The following is a 12733-nucleotide window of genomic DNA, read 5'->3' on the forward strand; positions in this document are numbered from 1 at the left end:
GAGCCACCAACCAGCTCCCAAAATCATGACACAGAGACTTCTTAGTAGTTATTAGAATGCTCAGCCTGGTTAGCTCTTTTCTTGCTAGCTCTTATTACTTAACTTGTTCCTCTTCATCTACATTTTGCTTCAGGGATTTTTACCTTTTTTTTTTTTAACTTTCTTTATATCCTACTTTGCTGCTGTCTCTGTGTCCAGCTGGACTGGCATCTGCCTGGCTTCTGGCTCCAGGCATCTCTCTCATTCTCTCTTCCTTCTCTCTTAAGTCTAGATTTCTCCTCCTATTTATTCTCTCTGCCCACCAGCCCCGCCTATCCTTCCTCTGCCTAGACCATTCAGCTCTTCATTAGACCAATCAGGTGCCTTAGGCAGGCAAGGTGAAACAGCAACATACCTTTACATAATTTAACAAATGTAGCAGAAACAAATGTAACACACCTTTACACAGTTAAAGTAATATTCTGCAGCATAAACAAATGTAACACATCTTTGTCTAGTTAAAATAATATTCCATAACACATATCAGGCCTGAGCTTTGCACTGAGATACCTACAATGTCAACTATTGCTCTGCCCTGTACCATCCCATGTCCTGAGCTGCTTCTGTGCCTCACACTTCAGAATCCAAAGAAGCAATGCTATTCCTCCAACCTGGAACCTGGCCTCACATAGTTGTCTACAGCAGTGGCATCAACACTTACTGAGTCTTTCTGTGCCCCACAAGCAAGTTTCAAGTCAGCCTCACCTGCTTCTGGGTTCCAAGTCCCACCACTGTCTGTATCCAAACTCAGCACTTCTGTGGCTTCTTGTGTGAGTATATGGCAGATCCACACCAGAGCAGATCACCTCAGCTAGGACGTCCCTCCATGAGGGAAGAAGAACACAGCAGTAGGATACTAAGTCCTATGATGAGCCACATTGCCCTTACAATCCACTATTCCATTGCTAGTGAATTGCCCACCTACAATGTCTCTCTGTCTCTTCTCTCCTCCCTTCTTCCAATTGCACTTAGCTGGCTAGTATATTTATTGAATAAACACAGTGATAACAGACCAGGTGATGGTAGTCTTCAATGTGGCCTTCAGGTGGCCTTCGAAATTTCACTTTTGAAAAGACTCTGAACTTCAGTGAATTCATCTGATGAGGTGGCATATGCCACATCGCCACCCAAATACACATATTTAAAAATAAGTAAAAGAAAATTGCCAGGCAGTGGTGGTGGCACACACCTTGAATCCCAGCACTCAGGAGGTAGAGGTAGGCAGATCTCTGAGTTCGAGGTTAGCCTGTCTACAGAGTGAGTTCCAGGACAGTCAGGGCTACACAGAGAAACCCTATCCCAAATAACAAAAACAAAAACAAAAAATCTTTAAAAAAGAAGACAGGAAATTGGAGGACAAGGGGAAGTGAGGGTAGATCTAGGAGAATTGGGGGTGAACACAATCAAAACACATGTCTGAAATTCTCAAGAATTAAACAAATCATATTTTTAAAAATTAAATACAAAGTAAGCAGAATAACAAAATTAAAATTTTAGTAGAATTTTTTAAATAAAAAGGTTCAATTAGCCCCTTGTCTCAAAAGAATATAATTTACAATGTTGAAATAACAAAGCCAAGATTCTCAAACCCAAAAGATACTTACTACATTTATTGATTTATCTGTGTGCACATGTGCCCCTCAACGTGTTCGTGACAGTCAGAGGACAATTTGCAATGACAACTTTTAGGAGTCCTCTCCTTCCTCCATGTGGGTGCCAGGACTGAATTCAGGTCATCAGGTTGGGAGCAAGTGTGTTGCCTGCTGAGCTGTCTTGCTGGCCCAGCAACTTACCTTATTGTATAAAAAAATGGGTGGGAGGAGGCTGCAGAAATGGCTCAGCAGTTGAGAACACTAATTGCTCTTCTAGAAGACCTTGGTCCTATTCCCAGCACCACGTGTCGGCTCATAACCATCAGTAACTCCAGTCAGGGGATCCAGTGCCCTCTTCTGGTGTCCACAGGCACTGCCCACATACGGTACACAGTTATACCTGCAGGTAAAACACCTATACACAGAATAAAAATAAAGGATGAAGCTCACCGTAAGGAAGATATAAAACCTAGGGTGAACAACCCTGGTCAGGATTGATAAGCAATAGAATGACATAAGTAAACCACAAATGGAGTAGTAATAAGCTATAAGCTATGTGTGGAAGTAGGGATAAGACTAGAAAGCTAGCCAGAAAAGAATATAAAAGATGAAGCCTCAGATCCGACCAACAGAGCTTGTCAGGCCCTCCCGCGAGACGACTTTCCTCCGCCAGAGACGTGAGATCCTGTCCCCAGTGCAGACCCAAGATCCAGAGGCACAGACGTGGCAAGTCCAGACCTGTACACCTGGAGAGGTACTTCCCCTTCCATTTGGAAGACAGGATAAATATTGCTTATAATCTTACTGTGTGAATAAATGAGTGTTATACCAAGTCTGAATCAAGAGTGGTTATTCCTCCCCCGAAACTGGGGTAGCACTCACCACACTCACTTACGTGAGTACTTGCCTTGTTCACATGAAGTCCCAAGTTACCAGGTATGATGGTACACACCTGTTATCCAGCACTCAGAAGGTAGAGATAGGAGGACTGAAAGTACAAGCCATGCTCTGCTACATAGGAACTTTAAGGCTAGCCTCGGACACATGACACCCATCTAAAATGAAACAGAAATGGATTTCTGTGTGTATAAGAAGCTAAGCATATGGAGACATGTAATAAAACAGACAATACAAAATATTCAACAGAGTAGGTGTGATGAATATGTAAGTGAGCATGAGAGGTTTTTTTAAATTAATTTTTATACATTTATAATAGTCATAACAAAATGCTGGGAATAATTTTCTGTTGTCAGGTTCCTAGTCCATTTAATCACCCTGTTCTTCATGAAGGTTGACATTTCAATGGCTTTGTTTATTTATTAATAAAGTGCCTTGCTATGCTCAGGCTTGGTAGGTGTGGTGGTTTTAAAGAAAATGACCCCCAACAAGAGTGACATTATTAGGAGATATGACCTTGTTGGAGTAGACATGGTCTTGTTGGAGGAAGTGTGTCACTATGGGGGGGGAGGGCTTTGAGATCTCTTATGCTCAAGCTACACCGTGTGAGACAGACCACTTCCTGTTGCCTGCAGGATGAAGATGTAGCTCCTTCTCCACTTTCAGCTCCTTCTCCAGCACCATGTCTGCCTGCATGTCACCATGTCTTGCCATGATGATAATGGACTGAACATCTGAAACTGTAAGTACTCGCCATTAAAAGTTTCCTTTTAGAACAGTGGCTGTGGTCATGGGGTCTCTTCACAGCAACAGAAACCCTAACTAAGACAGTGGACCTCCACTTACTACTGGTAAATGAAGAGCATTTTGTTGTTCTTTTCTTTTCGATCTGCTTATTTCTATTCTCAGACTCTTATAATTAACACTGTTGGAATGTGCTATCACACAACCCTGGCTTATCCAGGACCAGGCCTCAGACAATATGGTTGCATCAAACGATACATTAAAAGGCAGTGACTGTGAATTTGGTGTAAAGCAGAGACCAAACTTGGAACTTTCTAGTATTTTCCCTTTCACATCTGTGCCTTCATAATTTTTTTTTTTTCCACATGCAGCTCAGGCTGGCCTAACCAAGGATGACCTTGACTCTGGATCCTCTTGCCCCAGTTTCTAAATGTCAGGTTTGCAAAGGTCTGAACCCAGGTCTTCCTGAGAGCTGCAGTAGAGATTTTTAAACTGACTGAGAGGTTAAATTGATTGCTTTGATCAAATAGAACATTTTAAGTCATGAAGTTGAGACTGAGTGAGTGAGTGAGAAGTCCTCAAATGTTAAGAAAAGCTTTCAGATCTGCTTGGGATAATATCGAGAGTCAAAAGTAACATTGAGGAAGATTTGAAAGAGGAGGGAAAAAACTTCATGATTTTGCTCTACAAAACCCATCTCCTTCATAAAGATGGTCGACAAGGGAAAGAAGAGTACACACATCTGCAGGAATGGCAAGCCAAGGTGGAGTCCATCATGCTTGAAGTGGTTCAGTGTCCCTGGAAACAAGCTGTACTCAGTCCACGGGCATCAGACAGGAGCATATTACTTGCTTTGACAAAAAATTTAAAAGGAAAAAAAGAAAAAAAACAGTCAAGCAGGGATCAATGGACAACACTTCCAAGTGAAAGCTTTGTTAGAATATCACGAGATCCCTCCACTGACCCCCTACACACACACACACTGAAGAAGGGTATGTCCAAGATCAAGGTTGATTGTTTAACCCAGAAAGTGAAGAACTTGTGAAGGTTAGCCACTGCAAGCCCACAGCCAAGGTGAAACATAACTGTGAAACAAATCTCTTACTGTTGTTGTTCTAAGAAATAAAAAGTATGGTCCATTTCCAGAAGTGCCTTGAGTCAGTGCAGGCTCAGCTACAGGTGAAAAGAAAATACAGGAGCCCTGCTAGAGTCTAGTGATCAACATCCCAAACCCCAGCCCCAATCCAGCTTTCCCAACACCCTGAATATGTGACAAGGGCAATCATAAACTCTAAAATAAACAAGGTGTAAAACTTAGAGACGAACCCGTGCGCACATCTTTGTTAAGAGACAGACAAATGTCCCTGTGCTCAGGCATCATGCTTGCTATTCTGGGCTAGCATCCAACTTTGCAAAGCTGGAAAATAAACTGCCTAATATTTGCTGCTCTGAGTCTCCGGTGCTCCTATATGGAGTGAGAATCTTTGATCCTCACCCTGGATGGTTATGACTGACCTCCACTGACAGATACATACAATATTTAGTAAAGCTAAGGTGCAAATGCATAGAAAGTTAAATAACAATTTTAAATTGTTAATGTTTATATTGTTATTTGTGTTTTTGTAACATGAAGTGATTGTGATGAGAGGTAAAGTATCCAGCACTGAAAACAGTGCTATAAATTTGGAGAAGGGAAAGGTGGCATAATTTGCTGGGTTTTTGTTTTGTTTTGTCTTGTTTTTATTTATTTATTTTTTATTTTCAAGATGGGTTTCTTTGTGTAGCCCTGGCTATCCTGGAACTTGCTCTGTAGACCAGGCTGGCCTTGAACTGCCTGCCTCTGCTTCCAAGTGCTGGGATTAAAGGCGTGCGCCACCACCGCCAGGAGATTTGCATTGTTTTTAACACCAAAAACTGTAAGCAAATTAACAGAATATGGTAGAATAAGGTCATTAAAATGATAGTATAGACAGTTTTGAGGCACAGGACAGGATCATATTATCCTGTTTAAAAAAATTAAAAATAGAGGCCAGAGAGATAGTGCAGAGGTTAAGAATACTTGCTGCTCTTGCAGGGGAACTTGGTTCAGTTCCCAGCACCCACATGGTGGCTCACAGCCATCTGTAACTCAAGTTCCAGAGGATATGATGCCCTTTTGTGGCCTCCAGTGTGCACTAGTCTAAAGAAGGGACTGGAGAGATGACCCATCATTAAGAATGCTTTCTCTAAAATTACGAACTCAGGCATTTGGATCCCAGGACCCTCACAACAGGCTGGAGTTCCTTCAGACACCCACACCCTAGCTCTGAAGGGCAGAAACAGAGGTGTTGCTGGAGCTTCCCGGTTTCCAGGCCAGCTGAGATGAAGCCCCAGGTTTAGGAAGAAACCCTGGCTCAGGGGGATAGGCAGAGGATGGTGGAAGAGGACACCAGACACCCTCTTCAGGTCTTTCCTGCACACACAGGCACACACCTGCACACATATGCACGTGCACTCACAGACATATACATACACATGTAAAATAAATTTTTTAAAAGGAAGAGAATTATATTAAACTAAACTAAAGGACCCTAAGGAAAGGCCTAGTGATCGTGATAGGAATGAAAGAATAGTGAAGAAATCTTTGTAAGGGAGGGGTCGACAGGCGCTCTGGGCTGCAGCCTTCATTAAAGCAACTGAAGGTCCATGTATTGGTTCTTGAAGTGAATTACTTTACCCATGCCTCCCAAACACATGCTCTCATTCCTATTAACGCTCGTGTTTCTGCTCTGCTTTCTGGCTCTCTCTACACAGCCCCGCAGTCCTGTCTGTGTGCCCTTACCCTGTGATCTGCTGTGTGCTCCCTAGAGAACACAGAGCTTCCTACAGCACAGGTGTAGGACTTCGGCATGTCACGAGCTGGACAGTATAATCCCATCCTTCAGCCTGCTGCCCCCTCATTCCTGTTAAGAGTGGTGCCACAACCCATTTAACTGTCCAAACTAGCATTCTGAGTGCATCCTGCAGCCCCTGTCTGCTTGCCAAGTCTAGACTCTGCAGCTCTTTCCTTCAAGCCTCTCAGGGAACCACCCCACCCCCACCCCATCTCTCTGTGAGGCTCTAATTCAGGCATTTTCATTTCTCCCCTGAATTATGGCACTAGTCCTCTCCCAGTTATGTCCTTCTCCATCTTCAAGCCCCAGTCTTTATTTTTTCTTTCTTGAGAAAGGGTCTTACTACGCAGCCCTGACTGACCTGGAAGTCACTACATTGACCAGGCTGGCCTCAAACTCAGAGATCTGCCTACCTCTGCCTCCCAAGTGCTGGAATTAAAGACATATGCCATCATGCCCCGCTAATCTTTGCTCTTTGATCAACTTCCAAGCTTTATTCTAGGCAAGTGCTTTATCCCCAAGCTGCATCCCCAGCCCCAGCATATGTTTCTAAAAATACACCTCTCATTATATCTCTTCACTGTGTTAAATCCTTTGATAGCTTCCCTAAGAGTTCAGGAAGAAAGAAAGGAAGGAATGAAGGGACAAACCAAGGGAGGAGAAGAAAGAGGGAGAAAAAAAAGAAGAGAAGGAAAAGAAAGGGGCCAATGAGATTTCTCTGTAGATAGCAGAACCTGCTACCAAGCCTGAGGACCTGAGTTTGATCCCTGGGTCCCCCATACAGTAGAAGAGAGATCTGCTCCAAGTTGTTCTCTGACCTCTACATGTGTGCTGTGGCATGTACACATAAATAAACAATTAATTAAAGTAAAAGAAGTCATTCCATCCCATGGTGTGTTGACCCAGCTCTCCATCTTCGGGTCTCTAATCACACACACTGAAATGTCTAAGATTCTTGGAATGCCTCATTAACATCTGGTTTCCCCTGCCTGGCTTGCTCTTTCCCATTTTCTTTCTGTTTTGGTCCTGCTTTTCTTGGATTCCTTACTCCCCTGACCCCAGCACAGCTAAGCTGCCATTTTGAGCCCAGATGCAGGAGGGTTCTAGTACTTTTTTGTTCTCCTTAACCTCCCTTCTGTCTCAGTCACAGCCCTTCACATCGAAGTGGCACCACTGATGTGTTCCTGTGTCTTTCCCACAGCTGTGTATGTTGTGGGATCTCAGATCATGTCTTATTCGCCCTGGGCTTGGCATAGAGGTGATGCCCAGATTGTTAGTGTTAACTGAATGGCTGCCCATATGCTCTGGTTACTGGCAGGATATGAAGACTGAACAAGATGAAGGAGTTTTGATACGGAGTGGTTAGGAGGACTGAAGTACTGCAAACGGGAAGCAAAACTGCAAGCAGGAAGTTTGAGAAGGCTGACACCTCTGTTATCCCTAGTGAGCCGTAGCTGACAGTGACCCCGTGGAAGAGACGAACGCAGACACTAGTCTGTCCTCACAGGTCTGTGGCACCCTGGGAGATGTGTGGGCTCAGCTGAGTCAACACTGGTAGAGCAGCCAGGTTGTGGTGCTGCCAGAGTGACCCTCCTCTTAGAGGTGTGGGAGAGAGGGATATAGGGCTGAAACCGACAACTGAACAGAGTTAATAAAAATGGAAACTGAGTGCTTCTACTGTGGTATATCCCCTATGGCTTTAGACTTGGTGTCCTGTTAATATTTTACGTATTTAGTTAAAAGAAAAGGTAATGTTAATAACTAAAAAGAAGTAGAAATAAATGCTGTACTAGCTAGTTTCCCATCACTACAGTGGTGTAGCTGAGACATTCTGCAAATAAAGAGAATGGAATGGCTTTATTTGGGTCAGGATTTACTGAGACTTTAGTCCATGGCAGTGGCCTTGTGACTCTGGGTCTGTGGAGAGGCACCATGTGTGCATTCCAACCACCATGATGATAACGGGCTGAACCTCTGAACTGTAAGCCAGCCCCAATTAAATGTTTTGTTCATAAGAGTTGCCATGGTCATGGTGTCTCTTCACAGCAATAGAAATACTAACTAAGACAGACCTTGACTCAAAATAAATATGGGTGGTTGCTAAGGAACGACATTGGAGATTGTCCTCTGGCCCCACATGTGTGTGCACTTACACACACACACACACACACACACACACACACACACACACACACACACAGATCCTTTAATGTTAAATTTGAATTGTAATCTGTATTTCCTAGATTTGTCCAGTGAAAGTACCCAGATATAAAGGCAGCACAGTTGTGGCCTTTAAGTACCACTTCCTACTAAAGCAACCATGGAGACATGAGTGATTTGAGGTCTCTAAATATAAACAGACAACACTGTGCTTCCCCACTGAGGTCAGAAAGACCATGACACTGAAACCAGATCATCATGGCTTAGCTGGTGAGGACGGGGAGTGACGCAGAAGCAGCCAATGTTGGAATTTGTATTAAATTTGGGTGTTTAATGTTGTGTTTATTTGCAGTTTTTTTTTAGTGATAAAGTTTATTTTGAAAAGCAATCACTCTGTAAAATCAGAACACCCATTTGTTAGTTTAGAAAGAGAAGTAAAACTACCAAACAAACTGGGTATTTATATTTGCTTCGATGTCTGTGGACAGGTCTGGGGAAGCTGACTGAATTCAAGGCAGAAGTAGCTTGGTGAGCCACCAAGCCCAGCCACAGCTCTTAGGTGATCCTGTCACTCACCTGCTGCAGGCACCTCCACAGCAGGCCTCAGGGAGCAATTGCTACTGGCAGGAGATGTTTGCCCTGTCTCACATGGTACCCACTCAGCTGCTTGCAGGTTCTCCTTCACCGTGTACTTCTGCTGGTCACCTGGTCATCCCCCTTCACGTCATAGCCTCTTTCTTTAGCTTTCAGACTAGATATCTCAGACAGCAAAAGATCAAATGTGTCTTCTCAGAAGTGTTAGCTTGTGACACTGTTACCCACATTTCCCATGTAACTTTTAAAACTGAAAGACACCGAAATGGAAAAGCAGGTAAGAGAACCATCAATGAGTGAAGAGCTAGCAGGAAACCCCAGGTCACCAGGGACATCCCTCACCCTGCTGCACCTGTTTCTGTCACTGGCCTTGCTGGTCGAGAGGTGCTGAGTTTGCAGCCCTGGCTCAAAGGTGCATGTGTCAGCTGGATTCCAGGGACACATTCAATAGTTAACTTCCAGAAGTAAAGATGTCCAGAAGCATCCAGATTCCAGGCCAGGGTAGAGTATCTCCCTCATGGACTACTTCCTGATGAACTGGCGAAAGCCATGACCTGAAATGAAAGAGACCTGTAACCCGAGCCGGGGAAAAACTCCAGGACAGAGGTGAAGAAGAAACCCTGTCAGGGTGGGTTTCCTGTCCACTTCATTAAAAAACAAAACAAAACAAAAAACCAACTTTTTTCCTATTATTTTCATTCAAGAATTCTGTCTTAGTTAGGGTTTCTATTGCTGTGAAGACACACCATGATGATGACAACTCTTATAAAGGAAAACATTTAATTGGGACTAACTTACATTTCAGAGATTTAGTCCATTTTCATCATGGCAGGAAGTATTGAGGCATGCAGGCAGAAATGGTGCTGGAGAGGTAGTTGAGAGTTCTACATCTTGATCTGCAGGCAGCAGGAAGAGAGTGAGACACTGGGCTTTGCTTGAGCATCTGAGACCTCAAAGCCCATCCCCAGTGACACTTCCTCTAACAAGGCCACACCTCCTAATAGTGCTACTCCCTATGGGCCAATGGGGGCCCTTTTCTTTCAAACCACCACATTCCACTCCCTGGCCCCCATAGGCTTGCCATACCATGATGCAGAAATGCATTCAGTCCCACTTCAAAAGTCCCCATTGTCTATAGCATTCTCAACCCTGTTTAAAAGTTCAAAGTCTCGGCCGGGCGGTGGTGGCGCACGCCTTTAATCCCAGCACTCGGGAGGCAGAGACAGGCAGATCTCTGTGAGTTCGAGGCCAGCCTGGGCTATCAAGTGAGTCCCAGGAAAGGCGCAAAGCTACACAGAGAAACCCTGTCTCGAAAAACCAAAAAAAAAAAAAAAAAAAAAAAAAAAAAAAAAAAAAAAAAGTTCAAAAGTTCAAAGTCTCTTTTAGGATTCTTGGCAATCTCTGAACTGTAATCTCCTATAAAATCAAAATCAAGAAGCAGATCACATACTTCCAACATACAATGGCACATGACATACATTACCATTCCAAAAGGGAGGAAAGGGAGCACAGTGAGGAAATACTGGACCAAAGCAAGACCGAAAACCAGCTGGGCAAACTCCAAACTGCATCTCCATGTCTGATGTCAAAGTACTTTTCAAATCTCCAATTTCTTTCAGCTTTGTTGACTACAACACACTCTTTCTCTTGGGCCAGTTCCACTCCCTGATAGCAGCTCTCCTCAGTAGGTATCCCATGACTCTGGCATCTGTGAGGCAATCCAGCTTCAACTTTACAGCTTCACACAATGACCCCTCTAGGCTTCCATGCAGGGACACTCCTGACACACACACCTGACCTCAGTGGCTTTCCTTAGTCTTGGAGGGAGAGTCTATAACCCTTTACTTATATCCTTGACTCTAAAGTCAGAACCACATGGCTGAAGCTGCCAAGTTTTACTGCTTTCTGTGTCTGGACATGGCTCCCTCATTCAAATACATTTTCACAGTTTTCTGTTTTCAATGGTTTCCTTTACTATCTAAACTCAGCTGTCCTGGAACTTGCTCTGTAGACTAGGTTGGCCTTGAACTCTGAAATTTATCTGCCTCTGCCTCCCCAGTACTGGGATTAAAGGCCTGTACCATCATGCCTGACCCTAAACTTTTCTTCTTCTCCTTCTTCTTCTCCTTCTCCTTCTCCTTCTTCTTCTTCTTCTTTTGATTTTTTGAGACATGGCTTCTCCATGTAGCTTTGGTGCCTGGCCTGAATCTCACTCACAAGACCAGGCTGGCCTTGAACTCACAGAGATCCGCCTGGCTCTGCCTCCTGAGAGCTGAGATTAAAGGCATGTGCCACCACCACCCAGCTCCTAAGCTTTTCTTTAACTCCTTTTCACAAGTTGGAAGCTTAGCTACTTGCCTTGAGGTCACCACTCCCTTTATTTCTTGTAGCATTAGGCTTTTATTCAGTTTTTCCCCTTGAACACGGGTTTAGTTCTACTAAACTTTCTGGTGCACCTTTGCTCCTCAAACCATACGATTGGTATTTTTCCTTGTTCAGCTTGCTCCTTTTCATTATGTATCTGCATACGACTGCCACTAACAACCACACAATACAGTCAACACTAGGTTGTTTTGAAATGTCCTTTGCCAAAGCTGTTAATCCACAGCTCTTCAATTTAGCTTCAGGCAGGTGTTTTGTTTTTTTTTTTTAACAAAGGCAGAAATTGACCACATTCTTTGCCATCCAAAATGTCACAAGAATGAGCTCTAGGCCACATACTAACATTCATCTTCTCTGAAATCTCTTGAGCCATCCCCACACAGTTCAATCACCCTCAACAACACTGTCTTCCATGCACCTACTAGTATGGCCTGTTAAGTCCTGTCCAATCGCTTTTCTAATTCAAAGTCCCAAAGTGTTTCATATTCCTCCAAACATATGGTCCAGCCTATCACCATAATACTCTAGTCCCTGGACCAATTTCTTAGGGTTTCTATTGCTGTGAAGAAACACCATGACCATGACAACTCTTATAAGGAAACATTTAATTGGAGCTGGCTTACAGTTTCAGAGGTTTAGTCCATTTTCAGGAAGTTTAGTCCATTGGCAGGAAGCACGGCAATGTGCAGGCAGACATGGTGCTGGAGAGGCAGCTGAGAGTCCTACATCCAGATCAGCAGGCAGCAGGAAGAGAGTGACATTGGGCCTGGCTTGAGCATTTCAAACCTCAAAAATTTTCCAGAGATGCACTTCCTCCAACAAGGCCACCCCATCTAATAATGCCACTCACTGTGAGCCTATGAAGGACATTTTCATTCAAACCAACACACTCTCTTTATGTAGTCCTGGCTGTCCTGGAATATGCTATGTAGATCAGGGTGGCCTTTAACTCACAGAGATCCATCTGCCTTTGCCTCCTGAGTGCTGGATTCCTGGCCTTTTTACTTCATTTTTCCTTCCTTCCTTCCTTTTTGAAACAGAGTCTGATATGGTCCAAGATGACCTTGAATTTGCTATTGAGCCAAGAATGACCTTGAACTCCTGCCTCAGCAGGTGTGTATTAGGATTCTGCCACTCCTCCAGCTGCATGACTGCACATGTGCAGTTCAGTAGCTAAGTAAGGGGTCTTATGTCTTACGTTATCAGTATGCTGGGTGATTATGTAATCATGCAGCCTGGTCACGCAATCTGCGCATGCGTGGTGTAGTTCGGTAAGCCCACATGCCCACGTGCAGGGAATTTCTTAAAAAGTCGGTCACAGACTCTTCCCTTCTCTTGTGCCCCCCCTCCTCCGTCTCCCTGTACATGTCTTTCACAGCCTGGTCACTCTCTTCTGTCCCTTCTCCCTTAATAGAGCTCTGATACTGGGTTTTGTCGTGCTTCGTGACCTTT

At 44.0% G+C, this 12733-nt stretch overlaps 1 protein-coding gene and 1 long non-coding RNA gene across 2 annotated transcripts in view; one reads left to right on the forward strand and one right to left on the reverse strand.

Moving 5' to 3' along the window:
• LOC128105270 (uncharacterized) overlaps positions 1-7657 on the forward strand; it is a 21401-nt gene extending 13744 nt beyond the window's left edge. Inside the window, exons 2-3 of the long non-coding RNA XR_008216303.1 lie at positions 3164-3270; positions 7464-7657. This is a non-coding gene — a long non-coding RNA (uncharacterized LOC128105270). The remainder of the gene's footprint in view (positions 1-3163; positions 3271-7463) is intronic.
• Positions 1-12733, reverse strand: part of Gnb4 (G protein subunit beta 4) — a 234267-nt gene that overhangs the window by 87146 nt on the left and 134388 nt on the right. The gene's annotated exons all lie outside the window — the stretch shown is intronic.

The sequence above is a fragment of the Peromyscus californicus genome, unplaced genomic scaffold, assembly GCF_007827085.1.
Source record: "Peromyscus californicus insignis strain IS unplaced genomic scaffold, ASM782708v3 Scaffold_9__1_contigs__length_137607984, whole genome shotgun sequence".
NCBI lineage: Eukaryota > Metazoa > Chordata > Mammalia > Rodentia > Cricetidae > Peromyscus > Peromyscus californicus.